Source organism: Octopus sinensis, linkage group LG21, assembly GCF_006345805.1.
Source record: "Octopus sinensis linkage group LG21, ASM634580v1, whole genome shotgun sequence".
NCBI classification, from domain to species: Eukaryota; Metazoa; Mollusca; class Cephalopoda; order Octopoda; family Octopodidae; genus Octopus; species Octopus sinensis.
The window spans coordinates 17,647,283-17,669,640 of record NC_043017.1 but is presented as its reverse complement, the minus strand read 5'-3'; the positions used below and the strand labels follow the sequence as shown (position 1 = coordinate 17,669,640).

Below are 22,358 nucleotides of genomic sequence, written 5' to 3'. Positions count from 1 at the left end.
ATATAAATATAATCAATTTCATGTCAGTCTAAAAGTGGGACATCAGAGTTGTTTCTATTGGCAACAAACAAGAACTGATTGTTTTATTGATTGATTACATTAATTACTTGATTGATTGATTAGTTCATTACTTTCAAAACTGTTTAACTATATTATTATTATTATTATCATTATGATTATTATTATTATTAATAATAATAATGATATTATTATTATTATCATTATTATTATTAATAATAATATTATTATTCAGTAGTCTTATTTTTATCACATGCTTTCACTGCACTACCGAGCGGAGCTCTGTGTGCCCTGGGTATGTGCTGTGGTTTGTTGTGACGCTCTTATTTTTACTGTATTGAAAGTGTTTTACGTAGGATGTGTGTGCTATTTTCTGTATGTTATTTATACTTGTAAGTCCTGGTGTTTTTGTTATGTATTTGTCTGAATATTTTTTTATCATACCTAATGCACCTACTATGATAGGAATTATTTCTGTTTTTAGGGTCCACATTCAAGTTACCTCCATTTCCAGATCTTTGTATTTTGAATGTTTCTCCATTTCTTTTAGAGAAACATTGTCATCTGTTGGTATTGATACATCAATTAGAAATTTTTTTATCTAGGTTACCTCTGACAACTACATCCAGCCTATTGCCCTTAATTTCTCTATCTGTGTGTATTGGTATATCCTAGAATACAGTTGCTTTCCTATTTTCTGTGACCTTTTCTAGTGTGTGCCTATACCATCCTTTTTCTGTTGCTTTTCCATAGTGTTGGCATAGTTTCCAGTGTATATAGGTCCCAACTCTGTTGTGTCTTCTTCTTGAGCAAGACACTTTATTTCATGTTGCTCCAGTTCACTCAGCTGTAGAAATGAGTTGCGACATCACTGGTGCCAAGCAGTATCGGCCTTTGCCTTTCCCTTGGATAACACTGGTGGTGTGGAGAGGTGAGGCCAGTATGCATGGGCGACTGCTGGTCTTCCATAAACAACCTTGCCCGGACTTGTGCCTGGGAGGGTAACTTTCCAGGTGCAATCCCATTGTCTGTGTTGTGACTGAAGGAGGTCTCAATTTATATATATCAGAGTGGCTGGCGTCAGGAAGGGCATCCAGCTGTAGAAACTCTGCTAGATCAGACTGGAGTCTGGTGCAGCCTCCTGGCTTCCCAGACCCCAGACAAACCGTCCAACCCATGCCAGCATGGAAAGTGGACGTTAAACGATGATGATGATGATGATGATATATATATATATATAGTAAAATAATTGAGATTCAGATGAATTAAGTACTTAAGTTGAAGCATCAGAAATTAGTGTGGTATTATCCTTACAATTTCAAAATAAGGTGATAGAATTAAAATAAGCAACAGGATATTCAGAGGTGATGCAGTACAACCGTTTCAAGCAGCTCCATTTAATTGAACAATGCAATCATTACATCACTTTAAATGCAGAGCAATCCTCAGCTGCATAAACAAATAAATAGAATTAATTTAAACATTCAGACACATTTCTATAATTTTACTTGAAACCTCTAAGAGGGTTAGAAGACAGACACAGTCCATCCTGTTTTCACTTCAGCTTAGAAGCTAACTGAGCAGTGTAGCTTCTAAGCAGAAGTGAAAACAGCATAGACTTTGTCTTCTAACCCTCTTAGAGGTTTCAAGTAAAATTACAGAAATGTGTCTGACTGTTTAAATTAATTCTATTTATTTGTTTATGCAGCTGAGGATTGCTCTGCATTTAAAGTGATGCAATGATTGCATTGTTCAATTAAATGGAGCTGCTTGAAACGGTTGTACTACATCACCTATGGATATCCTGTTGCTTATTTTGATATATATATATATATATATATTGTTCTACAAATTCAATCATATTTGTCAAAAATGGAGGAGATAAGGTGTTAAAAAGTTGTATGAAGTTTATTCATGCATACAGTTGTTTTGTACATAGGTATAAATTCATATTTGAATTTCGAAATTATCAAAGTACTCATCAAAGAAAAAATAATAATAGGAACTCATAAAAAGAGCAGAGAAGTTGGATCTATGAGTTTCATGTCTATCTCTTCCTCTCTGTGTATGATAGTGATGGGAATCATGTCAATGATTAAAAAACTAACAGATGAACGGTTAGGAGATGATATAAATATAGAGACATCAATAACACTCTCTCTATAGATTAGTATAGATTTGCTAATTCAATCTCCATATATGCAGCATAGGATGCAGCATAGGGTGAGTAAGTTAGAGAAATGTCAAATGAGAATACATTTACCTAATGTAAATTAAATCTAACCATTAAAAACAATAACTGGTATTTTTATAAAAAATCATAAACAGATGAAGAGAGTTTAGCATAAGGAAATTATGTTTGTAAAGCTTATACTAGAGAGTTAATGAAGTAATTTATGAAAATATAGGAGGGGAGGTGAGGAATTAAAAAGAATGAAGTGGAAGTGAATTAAGGACAGATATACAAACACACATATGCATGTGTGGGTGAAGAAACACATTTAGTTGGAGTTGTTAAGTTGAATCAATACCACATTATGTAAAGTTTCATGGGTGTTGAATGCATCCACATCTTCAGGGGTATTTATGTTGCCTCCACTCACACATTTTTTATATCAGCATATCATCATCGTCATCATCATCATTTAGCGTCCGCTTTCCATGCTAGCATGGGTTGGACGGTTCAACTGGGGTCTGGGCAGCCAGGAGGCTGCACCAGGCTCCAGTCTGATCTGGCAGTGTTTCTACAGCTGGATGCCCTTCCTAACGCCAACCACTCTGTGAGTGTAGTGGGTGCTTTTTACGTGCCACCGGCACAGGTGCCAGACGGGGCTGGCAAACGGTCATGGTCGGATGGTGCTTTTTACGTGCCACCGGCACGGGGGCCAGGCGAGGCTGGCAAACGGCCACGGTCGGATGGTGCTTTTTACGTGCCACTTGCACGGGGGCCAGGCGAGGCTGGCAAACGGCTACGGTCGGATGGTGCTTTTTACGTGCCACCGGCACGGGGGCCAGGCGAGGCTGGCAAACGGCCACGGTCGGATGGTGCTTTTTACGTGCCACCGGCACGGGGGCCAGGCGAGGCTGGCAAACGGCCACGGTCGGATGGTGCTTTTTACGTGCCACCGGCACGGGGGCCAGGCGAGGCTGGCAAACGGCCACGGTCGGATGGTGCTTTTTACGTGCCACCGGCACGGGGGCCAGGCGAGGCTGGCAAACGGCCACAGTTGGATGGTGCTTTTTACGTGTCACCGGCACAGGTGCCAGGCGAGGCTGGCAAACGGCCACGGTCGGATGGTGCATTTTACGTGCCACCGGCACAGGTGCCAGGCGAGGCTGGCAAACGGCCACGGTCGGATGGTGCATTTTACGTGCCGCCGGCACGGGAATATATCTATTAATCTATCTGTCTGTCAGTGTATGTTGTTTATCCTCGGGTCAATCCTGGCTGTGCAGATCTATGACCAAAGGTGTTCCACCCATGACCATCCCATATTTTATTCAAACGGTATTCTAAATGTAAATTATTTTGGCGATCCTTCGGTATAAGTACACACGTGGCTTTGTTTACATTTCTGAAGATAACAGAAACCCTTTTCTCCCACCCCTAACCCTAACACAAAAACCCTAACCCCCAATAAATATTAAAAAAAACACTTTCTTGAAATGTATCCGGTACTTCCGGTACTTATACCGAAGTTATGCCAATTATTTAATATAGCCTTCCCACTTGTAAGACAATAGTGTTGTCTGGTGAGGAAATTTGATTGCTATTTCTAGTAATTTGAGCATCTTCCTAGGGCTTCCCTTGTTGACTAGGTTCATACTTGTGTCAGAGGACCAGATACAAATGTATAAAAATATTGATGGCACAAGGCCATCAATTTCAGGAAGGGTTAAGTTGATTACACTGACTCCAGCATTCAACTGGTACCTATTTTATCAACCCTGAAAGGATGAAAAGCAAAGTCGACTCCAGTGGCATTTGAACTTAGAACGTAAAATCAGAAGAAATGCCACAAAACATTATTATCTTCCTGCAGGAGTAACGATTCTTCCAGCTCGCCGCTTTCAACTTTATAAAATTACTTAAGCATCTGTTTGCTCTAAACTTTATACACCACTTTTTTTAACTGTCAATTTTTATGTAGTGTGTTTGTGTTTGTACATGTGTATGTATGTGCATGTGTGTGTATGTGTATATATATATATATATATATATATATATATATACACACACACACAGTGTGTTGAAGTGTTGAGCACTAAATAAAGACTAATATCAAATCCATCTTCTGGTTACTTAATAATAATAATAATAATCATAAACCACATGGTTCCGGGTTCAGTCCCACTGCGTGGCACCTTGGGCAAGTGTCTTCTACTATAGCCTCGGGCCGACCAAAGCCTTGTGAGTGGATTTGGTAGACGGAAACTGAAAGAAGCCCGTCGTATATATGTATATATATACGTATGTGCGTGTATGTTTGTGTGTCTGTGTTTGTCCCCCTAGCATTGCTTGACAACCGATGCTGGTGTGTTTATGTCCCCCGTCACTTAGCGGTTCGGCAAAAGAGACCGATAGAATAAGTACTGGGCTTACAAAGAATAAGTCCCGGGGTCGAGTTGCTCGATTAAAGGCGGTGCTCCAGCATGGCCACAGTCAAATGACTGAAACAAGTAAAAGAGTATATATGTGTGTGTGTGTGTGTATGTATGTATGTATGTATATATATATATATATATATGTGTGTGTGTGTGTGTGTGTGTGTGTGTATGTATGTATATATATATGTGTGTGTGTGTGTGTGTGTGTGTGTGTATATATATGTGTGTGTGTGTGTGTGTGTATATGTATATACAGATATATGTATGGTTGTGTGTGTGTTTAAGTCTTCATATGTATGCATAATTGTGTATTTGTTGTGCTTTTTAGTATAGTATCCAGCTTCTTTTAGCCATCGCGTTCAAAACCAAACTATAGCACCCACCACCTTGTGTGTATCCGTGTTTATGTGTATACACACACACACGTATCACGTATATATACACGCACATACACACCCGTGTGTGTATCAATATGTATTTATGTAATCCTACAACCTACATTAAGTTACTCGTTAAGAGTTTTTCCTCTGTCCACCACGTACTCCGCTTCTTTGTCATAGCAACGATTCATCACTACGGCTGACTTCCGATTATGTTAATATATTCAATCCTAATTTGAATAATGTTAATTAGGCAAGTGCTTGGTGCCAGTTCGGCTTCTGCTGCTGCTGTGAGACATTTTTCAGGTGAAGCCTGTCTCTCAGACCGGCACCATTCCTGCCACTATTATTGGGAGCTTTTCCCTACTTATCGGCAAATATAGAAACAAAAATTAACGAAGGAAAAATCAAAAAGGTTTAAACCTTTTATGGACATAATTAAAAAAAATTTGTAACACACACACACACGCGTTATATATGTACATTATATAATACATACAAAATTCTACAAGGCGGTGCCCCAGCATGGCCGCAGTCTAATAACTGAAACAAGTAAACGATAAAAGATACACATTTTATATACATGGTGTCTGTCGCTGTTGTAGTTCTGTAAAATTTATTCAGGTAAGATCTAAGTTTTCTCTCTTAGGCGCGCTAAAAGATTGATTGAATGAACGAATGAATGAATGTGTGTGTGTGGTTCTTTGAGAATAATTAAGTTTTGTCTTTTTCCTTTGTAGAATTTAAGTTGGTCACTAACAAAGTGGCGAGGCTGTCGTTGAAGTCAAGACAGCGCTTGGTGGTTGTAGATGCATGAATTGGTTCGACTATATATGTGTGTTCGTGCGTGGATAAACTTGCACTTTTGCAATCAGTATGTCACTGTAACACACAAGTGTGTGTATGCTTCGTTATGGTCTGTGTGAGCGCGTGTGTATTTCATGCGAATATATGCATGTGTTCAGTCAGAAACCTCCACTATGTTAATGTATGTGTATACATATATGGATAGATATAGGCATCCGTGTATGCATGTATGTATGTATGTATGCCAGCAAGCTGGTGCTTCGTGTACTCTCTATTATATACACGCGCACGCACATCATGAAGCGAAACCCTTTACGGACGGGAAACCCAAGGTAATCCCGTAAACCGGCCTTCCCATTTAATATATATACGTGTGTGTGTGTGTGTGTAACAATGGCCGCAGTCTAATGATTGAAACAAAAGATGTGTGTACGTGTATATTTATATACATGCAGACCCCCGCGCGAAAGACAACCTCCTCCACGCTACATTCTTTGATGTCGCCGCTCTGATTCTTTAGCCAAACCCCTCGCTTCGATCAGCCTTGATCGAACAGACCTCAATCAAAGACCATTCCAACCGTGACTACGTCGTTGATTTAAGTGCATGACTAGGACTACATCATCCCATACAGCTTTGTATAACACTGGGGGTCTAATTCGAAGGAAATTTCAACTGCTATTTCTAGCATGTCGAGCGACCACCTTGGCGCTTACATTTTCACCATTAGTTTCCCTATTCTAAACTATAATTCATTCTTGTGATTTAAACGTTTCCAAGTTCAAATTTCGATCAGAGTATAGCGTAAAACAAGTTTATCTATCTATCTATCTATCTATCCATCCATCCACACGAGTTGCTGGTGAAAAGTTCCTGGCTTTGAGTTAAAGAGAATATAGGAGGATCTGTTAATTATGATTTTATTCAACATATTTCCCTCTCGTAATCACACTTATTGCAAGGGTCTTTCAGTTTTTCTAGTCTCTGTAAAAGCACTCTGAAGGTTGGGCCCCCAACCTAGCATTTCGCGATACCCTTAAAGCCAGGAACTTTTCAACACATCTTCGTGTGTATATATATATATGTGCATAGAGGGTGTCCCCCACCAAAACAAAAAAAAAAAATGACTTCATTGAGTAACTACGTGTCCGAGGCAAACGAAATTAAATAGGCTTCACGTTGAACAATAAAATATTTATTTAACAAAATTCGGACAAGAGATTCAGAGGGATTTTATAGATTTTTATAACCGATTCACAAATGTTCAATATGCACATCGCCTTTGACACGACACACGTCAAGTCGGTAGTCCAGCTCCTGCCAAACACGCTGTAACAGTACATGTCTTGCGTAACATTCTCCAGCACCTCTGATTTTCTGCTTGTAGAAAGAGAGGGCATATAGTGCAAGTCCTTTCACATAGTCCCATAGAAAAAAAATCACCAAGTGTCAAGTGAGGTAAACGTGGTGGCCATTTCAACTGCACATTGTCATGCGCGATCCAAACTTAGTATTTACACATTTTGTTAAAATTTGAGATCATTTGAGCGAGAATTGGCCATGTTATTAGACTACAAAATGATGTCATTTAAAAAAAAAATTTTGGACACTTTGTATATATATATTTTGCAGTAGATGCAGTGTAACCGAATGGTTCCTAACCACGAGGTTCCGAGTTCTTTTGGGTAAATGTCATTTTCTATTGTCTCAGATCGACCCATGTCTTGTGACTGAAACTGGGTTGATGGAAAGTGTTAGGAAGCCTTTTGGTGGCTGGATCGTCTGTATTTGTAATTCAAAAGGTACAGCCTTGTTACACTCTGTCACGCTGGCGTTACCTGAGAATTACTTTGGTGTGCACGTGTCTTGGAATACTCGACCACTTTATACACGAATTGAGGAGCAGCTAATTCAGTTATTGGAATAACTGGATCTTCGTTGCCGAACGATGGAGATCCACCACCATATATATTAGTGTGGTTTTTCTAGAGGACAGCTTTAATGGTTATATATATATGTGTGTGTGTGTGGAAAAAATACACATGAAGAACAGGACCTCACCAACAAATAGGTGAACACACAACGAGAGATAAGTACGGGACAAAACACCAAAGGAGGTCTAACCCCTCTTCGGTTGTCGACTGATATTACTCCCTGTTTCGTGATGTGTGCGCGCGTGCAATGTATGTTATGTATGTATGTGTGTGTATATATGTATATATACAAGGCGGCAAGCTGGCAGAATCGTTAGCACGCCGGGCGAGATGCCTAGCAGTATTTCGTCTGTCGTTACGTTCTGAGTTCAAATTCCTCCGAGGTTGACTTTGCCTTTCATCCTTTCGGGATCGATAAATCAAGTACCAGTTTCGCACTTGTTTGTCCCCTCTGTTTAGCCCCTTGTGGGTAATAAAGCAACATATATGTATATATAATGTGTAAGTATATATAATGTATGTGTATATAATGTATGTATATGTGTATACAATGCGTCTATGTTTATATAATGTATATGTGTATTTACATATACACATATATATATATCTGTAATGTGAGTGTATGTATATTGGTGTCTGCGCGCGCGTAATTATCTGAAGCATGTGCGCATTCGATGACGTTCAAAATTCGATTATGTTTTAATCATAAATTTACAGTATGTTGCGAAGCCATAGATCCGTCCTAATCGACCATTCCCATGAACAAAGGCGCTCCAGCCACGAACATACCGTCTTTTTCACCAGACAGTTTACTAACGACTTCATCCAACGTGTCTTTCTGTTTTTGTTTATTTTTTAAAACAATGGGTTGAGGTTTAAAGAATATTTCGCTACTCTTTTTAGCACGTCGAGCGACTCTTCAGAGACTCTCTCTCTCGTTGGCTCGTTTTTAATGTCATGCATTAACAAAAAATTAATCTTCACCATTGTCTGCAAGAGTTACCCAACTACTGTGTGTGTGTGTATATATATGCTAACCACATGTCACTAATCCTTATCGACGTTCCAAGCGTGAGCGTCACGTCATATTTCTTCAGAAAGTGTATTAGGAAATCATATCTCACATGTCTTCGTTTTTCTGCGCTTCTTTTATATATATATATATATATATTTTTTTTTTTTTCGGAGATATTTGGCTGCTATTTCTAAAATCTGAACAACCACCAAGAGGTTCTCTGTCACGCGCGCGATCGAGCGATTTGCTTCCCTGTAGGTTTAGCCCTGATCGAACAGAACCCATGATTAAAAGGTACTTCAACAACCAAAACCACAAATCTAATTTTCATTCATTTATTTCTTCCATCTACAGAGTAAATCCGGATATCTTTGTCCAATGCGTCCCCGTCCCCACTCGCACGATATTTTTGAGACTGCGGTATGACTGGAGAGTGATTGGGCTGTTATTTCTAGCAATTCAAGTGACCACGTAGAGGTTTATTATTGAAAGCATGTGTGTGTGTATGTGTGAGAAAGAGAGAAATGCGTGTTCTTGTTTTAACTATTCCTTATATTTATTTACTAAACATGCCTTTGTATTTCTCCCTATTCCTCCTTCACCTCTCTCCGTCTTTCTCTCTATATTTAGGTGTCTGTGTGTGTGTGTGTGTCGGCATGTTTACTGTATGTATATGTGTGTGCGTCGCTATGTTTATGTACCTGCGTATGTACACAAACATACGTTTATGTGTTATATACAAACAAGAGGAAAGATCGATGAATCCATTGGTGTAAGAGTATGTGTGTATATATATATATATATATATATATATATATATATATTATATATATATATATAGTTATCAATAATAATATAGGGTGAAAGAAAGAATAGCCATAACTCTTTGACTGCTATTTCTAAATTCGGTGTGTGGTGAGGCAAATCGTTGCTAAACCCTTAATTACTTAGTATATATATATATATATATATATATATATATATCGTAGTACTCCATTCGTTGTTACTCATTCATACATTCAAGATCACATATCGCAATCTCTTTTAAAAACAAATACAATGACAAAATATATTAGATGAGTAATATTTATGCGCTATTTCTAGCAAGGTGGTTGACCACGCAGAAGCCCCGCCACTGTTGAAGCAGGTTACTACTGCTGTTGCCGGTTCTTGCAGGAGTCAGCAATGTTGAGGGCGTGGCCAACTCCTTCCAACCACAATACTGGGCGAACTGCTAAACATCTGAAAAGTATATATATATATATATATATAATAATAATAATAAGTACCTCTTGGTGGTAGTTCAGATTTTAGAAATAGCAGCCAAATATCTCCGAAAAAAAAAAAAAAAATATATATATATATAAAAGAAGCGCAGAAAAACGAAGACACGTGAGATATGATTTCCTAATACACTTTCTGAAGAAATATGACGTGACGCTCACGCTTGGAACGTCGATCAGGGTTAGTGACATGTGGTTAACATATACACACACACACAGTCTCTAATATAATATAATATATATATGTTAAAAAAAGCCTTAATTTCCATTATTTAGTCAGTTTCCTCATTTAGAAGATCCCGATATCTCTATAGAGTGATTGGTTGTTATATAGATGGTTAGGTGGATAGATCGAATGTGAGAGACAGAGTGTTATAAATTCGTCCAGGATCTCGCTAAAAACCCCTCGCTTCGATCAGCCTTGATCGAATAGACCTCAATCAAAGACCATTCCAACCGTGACTACGTCGTTGATTTAAGTGCATGACTAGGACTACATCATCCCATACAGCTTTGTATAACATTGGGGGTCTAATTCGAAGGAAATTTCAACTGCTATATACACCAATAAACCACATGTCTTTTGGTTATCGCTCGTTAACCAGCAATATTGAACAGGCCTTAACCTTTTACAAATATCTTAATACAATCACACACACACACACATACACACACACGCATGTTATCTGCTTGTTTTTTTTTTTTTATTAATTATATGTCTCTTGGGGTTCACACCATTATCTCTTTCTTTCTGATCTCCCCATCACTCTCTCATCTTATTTATTTTGTTCTCAGAAACAATATTTTTTCCCCCAGGTAATTCAAGACAGGCTTGGACTTGCACGCGAAATCGGGGACATTCATCACATCAAACGACTTACTGTGACCGACTAGGGAGCCTTGGCAATTTATTATTATTATTATTATTGCGACAAGCTGGTAGAATCGTTAGCATGCTAGACAAAATGCTGAGCAACATTTTGCCGATCTTTATGTTCTGAGTTCATGTTCCACCGAGGTTGACTTTGCCTTTAATCTTTTTGGGGGTGATTAAGGTAAGTACCAGTGAGGTGTGGGGCCAATGTAATCGACTTGGCCCTCTCAAACTTGCTGGCTTTGTGCCAGAATTTGAAATCCTCATCATCATCATCATTATTACCTATTTCTTTACTACCCACAAGGGACTAAACACAGAGAGGACAAACAAGGACAGACAAACGGATTAAGTGGATTATATCGACCCTAGTGCGTAACTGGTACTTATTTAATCGACCCCGAAAGGATGAAAGGCAAAGTCGACCTCGGTGGAATTTGAACTTAGAATGTAACGGCAGACGAAATACCACTAAGCATTTTGCCTGGCGCGCTAACGTTTCTGCCAGCTCACCGCCTTATTACCATCATCATTATTACCTCTGCCTTATGAAAGCAGATTGTATGATACTGCTGTATGAACAGCTATGCCACATGGCAGTGAGGCATGGGCTGTGACTACTGAGGAGATACGAAGGCTTGAAAGGAATGAAGCCAGTATGCTCTGCTGGATGGGTAATGTCAGTGTGCATATACAACAGAGTGTCAGTGATTTGAGAGAAAAACTGGGTATACAAGGCATCAGATGTAGCAGTCTGCAAGAGAGAAGACTGCTCTGGTATGGTTGTGTAATGCATATGGATGAAGACAGCTGCATCAAGAAGTGCTGGTCTCTAATTGTGGGAGGAATGTTTGGAAGGGGTAGACCCAGGAAGATATGGGACAATGTGGTGAGTAAGGATCTTCAGACGTTGGGTTTCACGGAAGAGATAAAAAGGGACTGAGACTTCTGGCAGTTTGTTGTGCTTGAGAAGACATATGAAGCTAGGGAAAATCATAGTTGTCCTTGCATACAGCCATGTCCCCTACATTCCTCTTCAGCTGAGCGATCCTAATCTTGTGGGAACATGGGTGCTGGTGACACATAGAAAGCACCCGTGCCATTGCCACTTAAGAGCACCCATGCCAGTCCTGCATAAAAGCAGCCAATACACTTTGTAAAGTAGTTGGCATTAGGAAGGGCATCCAGTTGTAGAAAGCCTGCCAAAAGAGACGTGGAGCCCAGCCTATTCTTCAGCTGTCAAACTGTCCAATCCATCCCGGTATGGAAAGCGGACATTAAACAATGATGATGAGGTGTAGGCATGGTGTGTAGCTAAGAAGTTTTCTTCTCAACCACATGATTCCAAGTTCAGTCCCACCGCATGGCATCATGGGCAAATGTTTTCAATTATATTCCTGGGCCAACCAAAGCTTTTTGAGTGGAATTGTAGACAAAAACTCTGTGTAGGTGTATCTCCTTGCCTTGATATCAAGTGATAGTTGTAAATGAGTGTCACTATCATGCAAGCAGTGTTCTTCATTACCAAACTTCTATGACATGTCTGTTCATGGAGAAATATTACCTTATTTGGAAACAGGGTTGGTGATAGAAAGGGCATCCAGCCCTAATATATCTGCCTCAACAAATTCTGTGCAACCCATGCAAGCATGGAAAAGTGAGCGCTAAAATGATGATGAAGGCCATTCAGCCATGTAAAACCAAGCCAATAAAGATGCTAGTGCATGCCGCAGTCCTCTTATTCATCAGATGCTGTCAAACTGTTCGATCCATGCCACCGTGAAAGCTGGACATCAAATGACAGTGATGATGATATAACATTCTGAGTTCAAATTCATTTGGAGGCTAAAACATTGCGAAGCGCATTGTGACCAGCGATGTGTAGCAACATCTGATAGCCTAGTCGGTCACGTGATCACGGTGATATATATATATAGTAGAAACAGTGGATACGGAAAACAGTATACTGGAAGCTATTTATCACAACAATCGTTTCGATACATCTTGCACTGCTTTCCCATTTAGTGGGAAACTAAGCAATGGATTACTGTGCACCCCACAGTACAGATCCATCTCTTCAGGTGATGCAACTCAGTTTCTCATTACATAAATAATGTTTCGCTCTTAAACATAACTAGAGCATGTTCATAGATATGACTACTATCAACATGCTCTAGTTGGCAAAAAGTAAATGAATCCTTCTTCACCTCCAGCAGATGTGGAAGGAAATCAACCATGTGCAGAAGACACTGCAAAAGGAGATGTAGATGAGAACAGAGTAAAGCCCAAGGCCACACCTACCCTTGGGTGATAGACAGTGTTACAAGAAGCATAATAGATATTTATTACTGAAATATCTGAAATCAATTCAGTCAAGCAACCAACCAAAGAGTTGAGTAACAACCGTGTTTTAATCATTTCAAACAAATATATTCTTTGACCTTCTGTCATTTAATCAGTAGCTGGTTTTGATTTCAGCCAATGGAAATTGTTTTGAACAGATCATGTTGATTGGTTTAACAGATAACCAGCTAGTTTACATCCTGTTTTGTGGAGTGCTTTTCACTTCACTTAGCTATTCTAAGTGTTAGTGATTAATTACTGGTACCTATTACTTTAGAATATTTCTAAAGTAAAACAGTTTTGTCTTTGCTACCTTTTCAGGATTATTAACTGTTCCATAGCATTACAAGACATTGTTCTGTCCACACTTGCCATACGTTCTTCAAACTTGAAGTATGTTAAATAAGAGGTTGTTAGACCTTTGATCTGTGCGCCTCTACTGGAGGCAAGAGATACTGTTGTCCCTCAGAATCCTCTTACTAAAGTTCTGGTGTCATTTTTTTTCTAACCCACCCTATCTATGTTTCTCTTTATTGAGCTGTGCTGTCTTGTAAGAGGGTTTTTGGGGGGCAACTACAATCTCAGCTTGATTTGAACACAGTTTGCTGAGAGGAAGAAAAGTTATTGTAGGACACTTTTCCCAATGCTTTAATGCTGCCATTTGATCATGTTTTCAGAATTGAACCCTAACCCAATTTGGGTTGTGGACCAATAGGTTGGTAACCACTCAAGTGCCTTGCGTCTCATTGATATTAAAGGATTAAGGATAATGGTCATGAGAATGATTATAACATTCTTATGAAACCTTAAACAGCTCGGTAGATGATGGTTTCTAATTTTTGCAGAGAAACAGCAATTTTGATGGGAGAATGTTAGATGATTCCACCAGCTTTGAGAGCTTGATGATGTGGTTGTATATTTTGAGAATGACATTGTAGGATAGGTGTGAAAGGCTAGGCCTGACTAATTTGAACATAAAACCTGTAGAATATTTGGGCTGGATAGGGCCAGTTTAAATGCTAAAGAGTTAAATGTTACAGGATTAAACCCCTCAAGGTGGTACTCCAGCATGGGGGTGCTGTCCAAGGACAACTAAAACAAGTAAAAGCAAAAAATACATATTAATTGCATGATAATCTATATTGTTAATTCCATCAACCCCAGCACCTATCTTATGTTTTATCTTATTGACTTGAAGAGGGTGCAAATCAAAATTAAATCTCAACAGGATTTGTAATCAGTTGTGAATATAATGTAACATTAGATACTTTTGTATCCTTGCATTGGATATATAATTTAACAAAGCAGGGTGGGGCAGAGAAAGTATTTACATGACGCACTACTATTACTGTTATACAAGACTCAACACTCTCAATCAACAGCTCACAGTGCACTGCTTGCCAATCTGAACCGCCAATCATTCACTGTTCTTTACTTTATAACAAAGAGTCAGTCCACCTGTAGTCATTTGGGAGGGTGGTTGGAATTCTTCCACAACAGATACACAACCGGGTGGTGTGTAGTAGTAGTATTTAAAAAACATTAAAAAATGAAATATAGCCAGCAGCTTGACGACTTCATTGTTGAGATTCCATTGAAGTTAGAATATTTTTTTTACCTTCAATGTGGTTTGAACTCCCCAAACCCTCTGCTGATCTTCAAGTCTTTTCTTCCTTACTTAAAAACTGGAAAAACCAGTTGAACAAACCTGAAGACATTTTTTTTTCCTGTTTCACATACCCTTCTGTCACCCACACACCTCTCTTTCTCTCTCTCTCTTTCTTTTTCTCTTCCCCTCTCTCTTATATTCTCTCACCCTTTTTCTCACATTTTCTCTAGTTCTTCTCTCCTCTCTCTCTCTCTCGCAATAACCTAAATGTTTAGCAGATTCAAAAGTAGTTGTGTGTAGCTTCAGATGAAAGCATATTGTTCATCTTATATATATATATAAATACATACATGCATATACATACATAATTATGGGGGTATGTGTATGTATACATATACAAATGCACATATATGTGTGTGTGAACGCACACACATATGCAAACACATTTGTCATTGTCTGTTATAGTTTTCTCATTTAAACAAGAACTAAAATGTATATATATATATATATATATATATTATATATATATATATATATATATATATAGAGAGAGGAGAGAGAGAGAGAGAGAGAGAGAGAGAGAGAGAGAGATAGAGATAGATATCTTATAACAGTAAAGTTTTAGTGTGTGTGTGTGTGTGTTTATATATATAGCCATTTGGTTAAGGTGTGTCCTTAGCAACAACTTGGTTCCAAGTTCACTGCTACTAAGTGACATTTATGGTCAAGTCGTTTCTATTGGAGCCTAAGGTTGGCTTATTTTAGTGGAATTTGCAAGATGAAGACTGTGGAAACCTGCCCACTGTGTGTGTGTGTGTTGTGTTGTGTGTGTGTGTGTGTGTGTGTGTGTTGTGTTGTGTATCAAGTTGTGTCTTTTAATGTTACAAGGTATAATATTGGTTTTAAATTTTGGCACAAGGCCAATAAGTTTCGGGAAGGGCATAAGTTGCTTTCATTGACCCCCAGCGCTCAACTAGTACTTATTTTATCAACCCTGGAAGATTGAAAGGTAAAGTCAACCTTGAATGGAGAACATTAAGATAAATAAGAAACCATTAAGCATTTTACCTGGCATGCTTACAACTCTGCCACTCACTGCGTTAGAAGGTAAAATATTTTTGTTTAATTAAGACAAGGTCAAGAAGGTTAGTGGCTGGAATGGTTGGAGGTGGAAGCAGTCATGGTCACAGCAGATGATGAAGGCCTCAATAATGTCTTGTTTTGATCTCTTAATCGTTTGGACTGTTGTTAGTATTTTCTCTCCTGTGTCCATGCCCTAATTCATTGAGGGCTACACATCTGATGATTAACCCTTACCCAGTTTAATCTGCCTGTCAAAGTGGTTTTCCAGAGTGTGGCCACAGTACAAGCTATAGCTTTTTTGAACTTAGAGGTACAAAGCATGTGCTTCTATCTAAGGTGTTACGAATCCCTGAACATCCCCTGTACTTCATAAACCCCATATACCATACGTCTCACACGCCCTACACCCCTTCACTTACATGCAGCACAGGAGAAAGATAATAGCTAATCAATGCTGTATTTAATAGGGACATCTTGCAACAAGTGGTCATGTAATCTCAAGAGTTCTGCAATTTTTATTTAACAAGATATTTAAAAAAAAAACAAAGTCAGTTTATATGATAGGACTATCTGATTCTATTATATTTTTAGAAATAAACTATGGCTTCTTCAATATTTATTAGATAAGCATGGATCCGTGATAAGAAGTTTGCTTCCCAACCACATGGTTCTGGTTTCAGTCCCACTGCATGGCACCTTGGGCTTCTTTCAGTTTCTGTCAACAAAATCCACCAGTAAGGTTTTGGTTGGCTTGAGGCTATAGTAGAAGACCCCTGTGCAAAGTGCAACACTGTGGACTGAATGTGGAACCATGTAGTTGGGAAGCAAGCTTCTTACCGCAAACCTTCATGCATTTGTTCACATTCCCAGTACTTAGTGGTTCAACAAAAGAGATTAATAAAATAAGTTCCAATTTTAAAACAGTAACTACTGGAATTGATTTGTATGATTAACCCTTTCACGTTCAGATTATTCTATCAAATGTAATGCTTATATAATCTGATTCCTTTGAATTACAGTTCTATATTTAAGAGATGAGGAATTATGTACATAATTTACATTATTTACATTTAACAGATACTTGTCCTCGTTTTGTTTGTTGTTAACACCAACGTTTCAGCTGATATACTCTCCAGCCTTCTTCAGGTGTCTTGGGGAAATTTCAAACTTGGGTTCTCATTCCTAGGGTATTTTTCAATATTATTATTATTATTATAATTATTATTGTTGTTATTATTATTATTCAGGTCACTGCCTGGAATCGAACTCGGAATCTTGGGGTTAGTAGCCTGCATTATTACTCACTACACCATATGGTCATGGACATCTACTAACCTCAAGATTCCAAGTTCGATACCAAGCAGTGACCTGAATAATAATAATAATAATAATAATAATAATAATGATAATAATAATAATATTAAATAATAATAATAACATCGAAAAATACCTTAGGAATGAGAACCCAGGTTTGAAATTTCCCCCAAGACACCTGATGAAGGCTGGAGAGTATATCAGCCAAAAAGTTGTGTTAACAACAAATAAGATGAAGACCAATATCCGTCAAAGGTAAATAATGTAAATAATGTCCTTTGAATTAATCTTGCTTTACCTTGTAGCGTTAAAATTTTGACGATATGATTATTTTTAGAATGACATTGTAGGGTAGGTATGCAAAGCCTGACCAGGACAGTTTGAACTTAAAACAAGTACAGTATTTATGCCTGGTATGGCTTGTTTAACTCTATAGCATTCAGGTTACTTTGTTAAATGTGATGCATATTTATTCACATTGTTTTAAATTAATCATGCATTACCTTGTAGCTTTGAGAGTTTGATGATGTGGTTGTATATTTTGAGAATGACATTGTAGGCTAGGTGTGAAAGGCCGGACTGGCTAATTTGAACATAAAATCTGTAGAATATTTGGGCTGGATAGGGCCAGTTTAAATGCTAAGGAGTTAAATGTTACAGGATTAAACCCTTCAAGGTGGTACTCCAGCATGGGGGTGCAGTGCAGTCCAATGACAACTGAAACAAGTAAAAGCAAAAAATACATATTAATTACATGATAATCTATATTGTTAATTTAATTTTATTTTATAATTAAAGAAGTTAACTACTAGAAATTAATTTTAGTAATTTTTGATGATAATGATATAGATATTTATTTCTAAACATATAGGGGACAAACAAGGACAGACAAAGAGATTAAGTCAATTATATCGACCCCAGTGCGTAACTGGTACTTATTTAATCGACCCTGAAAGGATGAAAGGCAAAGTCGACCTCGGCGGAATTTGAACTCAGCACGTAACGGCAGACATTATTGGTTACTTATTTCATTTTTTAGATTAAATTATAAAATTTCAGTTTTAAATTAACGAGTTTCATTGTGATAATTATTGGGATATGGCAATATCAGATATTTACTGAAGAATGACTTTTACTATTAATTTTATCTTTCTTTTTCTCCTTTTGATGAGGTGTGAGGTGTTCCTATTTATTTGTTGTGGGGGAGGGGGTCAAAGTAAAATGTTAGATAAAACTTTATACTTTGGTCATATTGGATGGCTTAGTTAAAAAGAAACAAAACAACCTAACTTTCTCTCTTTCATTTTCTCCCTCTGGTTCATTTGTTATTGCTTTCCATCTATCTCTCTCTATTTCCCCCCTCTCTCTCCCTGTCTCCCATTCTTCTCTCTTTTCTACTTCTCCACCTGCTCTTGGTTGCATTAGTTTTGACAAATGGAGATAATATAAAATAGCCAGGATTCTTTTAGTTCTGAAGGACACAAGCCAACTTCACTAGTACTGGTGCCATGATAAAACATACCCAGTCCAGTTTATAAAGTGGTCAATGAATAAATGGAGATGTGATAGTGTTAAGATTCTTTAGTCTTTTTTTCTGTTGAGGATATGACAACCTATCTAATGCTGGTGCCATGGATAAAATGCACCTGTATAGTCTGTATGCTGATCATTGAATGAAAAGAAAGAAGGCATGTGGTTGAGAGAACTCTTTAGTTTTGTCAGGTGTATGTTGGTTTCTCTAAAACCATCGAGAGAGCTCTAGTACTATAGACATGTGGTTAGAATGTTTCAGGAAAGAATCACAGTATGAATTCTTTAAGCCAAGCCAACTAGCAGGAGACATAGGAATAGACCAAGAACAAGATGGTTGGATAATATTTGTAGTGTCCATTGGTCACATTTAGGAATCCAGCATGAAGCATCACCTGAGGGTTGTACTCCCCATGATTAGTGGGTGAGGTAGATAGATGGATACCAACTGCTTGAGACTGCCCAAGTTCTCTAATATAAACTTCCTCTTCTAAAATGATCTAGATTAAGACTTTCTTCCATCAAAATTTCCAAACACCAGCTCAATAATGGCAGTTATTTTACTAAATACAGTTATTTTAATAAATTATTTTCAGAATTAATTGGAAACAAAGGCCGTGTATTTCAATGGAAATATAGTTACAAAAAGGTTAAAATGCGCTCAGTATACTATGCTAAGTGGTTGGTGTTAGGAAAAGTGTCCAACCATAGAAACCATGTCAAATGTATAGGGAAGATATGGTCTAGGGTGGCTTTATTGGAGGGTGAGTAAGACCGTTCAATCTATGCCAGAATAGGAAACTGTCATAAAATGGTGCCATCTGCAGCAACAAAGACAGGCTGATTTCTTTGTTTCTGTGTCTGCCAAATGACAAAAGATCTGTATAGGGGGTGAAACCTGTCCAACCAATGACAATAATGTAAAAAAAAAAAACCCAAATGATTGTGAGTGTATCCATTTGCATGTAAATGATGTGTGTATAGATTTGCGTGTATATATGTACGTATTTGAATGTGTTTAGTATTTGTATGTATATGATGAGCGTATGTATATATGGATGTACAAAAATAGTTTAGGAGTAATACCAAACTATGTGCTAGGTATATTGGCTGTGAGGTACAAAGTAATGGATTGATAGTCACATGGTTACCAGTTCAAATCTTATTATCATCACTGTTGTTTTTGCACCTACTTGAGCAAGATCCATTACTCTCATTGCTCTTTACCAGGGTCCAACAACAGGTTGGTCAGTGAAATATTCTCTGTGTTCTCAGACATTTCCTAAAAATTCTTCAAATTCATCCTTATTTTACAAGATCTGAAATGATGACTTGTATATTTATTGTTCTGGTAGATACAAATAGTAAAGGCGCATGTGTTAGAGTGTCGAGCTTATGATCATGAGGTTCTGAGTTCGAATCCTGGACTGGGCTGCATGTTGTGTTCTTGAGCAAAACACTTTATTTCATGTTGCTCCAGTTCACTCAGCTGTAGAAATGAGTTGCGACGTCACAGGTGCCAAGCTGTATCAGCCCCTTTGCCTTTCCCTTGGATAACACTGGTGGCATGGAGAGGGGAGGCTGGTCTTCCATAAAACAACCTTGCCTGGACTTGTGCCTGAGAGAGTAACTTTCTAGGTGCAATCCTATGGTCAGTCATGACCAAAGGGGGTCTCAGCAGATACAAATGCAAAATATGTTAATTGCTGCTGTGTATATCATAGAAAACCAACTTGTTTTTATGATGGCAATGCATTCATAACGCATTCAGCTCATTGGTGCAAGGAATTCTGGTTGATGCAACACATGTTGAAAGATTCGTGAACTGAGTCTTATGAATACACTGTCATTGGAAAAGGGAGATGTTGTTCTTGTGACTTGCACAACAGTGAACAGCATATTTGACATTTGACTCTGTGAGAATGTATAAAGAATAAATATGCAAGTCATCATATGTGTGTGTGTGTGTGTGTGTGTGTGTGTGTATTAATGTTTGTTTTTATGTTCAGTTATAGTAAGAATAATTTATAACTATGTTAATCTGATAGGTTATTCTATACTTTTGTGGAGTACAAATTTATTATTTGTTTTAAATCTCTGAGTGAGATATATACAGTAACAGTACCGATTAGTAATGTTTATAAGTGTCACTTATAGAATATATAGCATTTGGAAGTGGAGAGAGCTCTCGGCACTATCTTGTGATTATCTCACACTGAGAATGGGTGACCACCCAGAAACCTAAGGTCTGTGTGTGTGTGTTTGTGTGTGTGTGTGTGTGTGTATAAAGGCGAGCTAGCAGAAACATTAGCACACCGGGCAAAATGCTTAGCAGTATTTCGTCTGTCTTTGCATTTTGAGTTCAAATTCCACCGAGGTTGACTTTGCCTTCCTTTCAGGGTCGATAAATTGTCAGTTACATACTGGGGTCAATTTAATCAACTGTCCCCACTCCCCAAAATTTTGGGCCTTGTGCCCAGAGTAGAAAGGTATAATATATATATATATATATATATATATATGTATAAACAACTTATATAACAACATATTTGGCATTAGAATTTTTTTCTTTTGCCCTTGTTTATAAGTTGTTTATAAATTTATCCTTTAAAGGTATTTTTTAATATGCTGGCCATTGATAAAATTTTTTTCGAAAAATTTTATCCTATATTAGATGTATATATATGTATGTATGTTTGTGTGTCTCTTTGATCCTATGCTTATCTCACTCCACCCCACTGCCTGACAACCAATGTCAGTTTGTTTACGTCCTCTATAACTTAGCAGTTCAGCAAAAGAGACTCGTAGGCAGATATATTTTGGGTCGATCTGTTTGACTAAAATCCTCTAAAGCAGTGCTGCAGTGTAGCCGCATTCCAATGATCAATGACTGAAATAAATAAAAGCTAAACGCTATTGCAAGAAGTATTTGTTGATCCCTGCTACAGACTGAGGGACTACGTAAATAAACAAGTTCTACTTCTCAGGTCTATTCCCACCTTCACGGCTGAATGGACATCAATTGAAAAGTCATCCATTTTCTAACAAACTCCACCACCCTGCCTGCTCATAACAGATATGCAGAAATGGATGTAAAACAAATATGAAACAATAAAAAAAAAATCCCAAAGAATTTCTTTGGTCAGTATTCATCAATGAGGTATTTTTAATTAAGATGTGGAGATAATACACAAAGTGCACACACATAGGTACACACATATGCACATATATATATATATACATATATATATATATAATATATATATATATATATATATATAATATATATATATATATATATATATTATGTGTGTAAATATATGTGTGTGTGTGTATGTATATATATATATATTATGTGTGTAAATATGTGTGTGTGTGTGTGTATGTATATATATATTATGTGTGTAAATATGTGTGTGTATGTATATATATATATATTATGTGTGTAAATATGTGTGTGTATATATATATATATATATATATATATATATATATATATATATATATATGCAATCTATGTGGGTGCCTTTTCAATACATTCTCTGGTTTAAAAAGCCACA

At 37.6% G+C, this 22,358-nt stretch overlaps 1 protein-coding gene across 3 annotated transcripts in view; it reads left to right on the top strand.

Moving 5' to 3' along the window:
- Positions 1-22,358, top strand: part of LOC115222880 (unconventional myosin-VI) — a 132,679-nt gene that overhangs the window by 7,897 nt on the left and 102,424 nt on the right. Inside the window, exon 1 of one of the 3 annotated variants that reach the window (XM_029793260.2) lies at positions 5,486-5,630. The exons of the other annotated variants lie outside the window; for them this stretch is intronic. The gene's annotated coding sequence lies outside the window, so the exon portion shown is untranslated. Of the gene's footprint in view, positions 1-5,485; positions 5,631-22,358 lie in introns of those variants that run through there. 3 annotated transcript variants of the gene reach the window in all.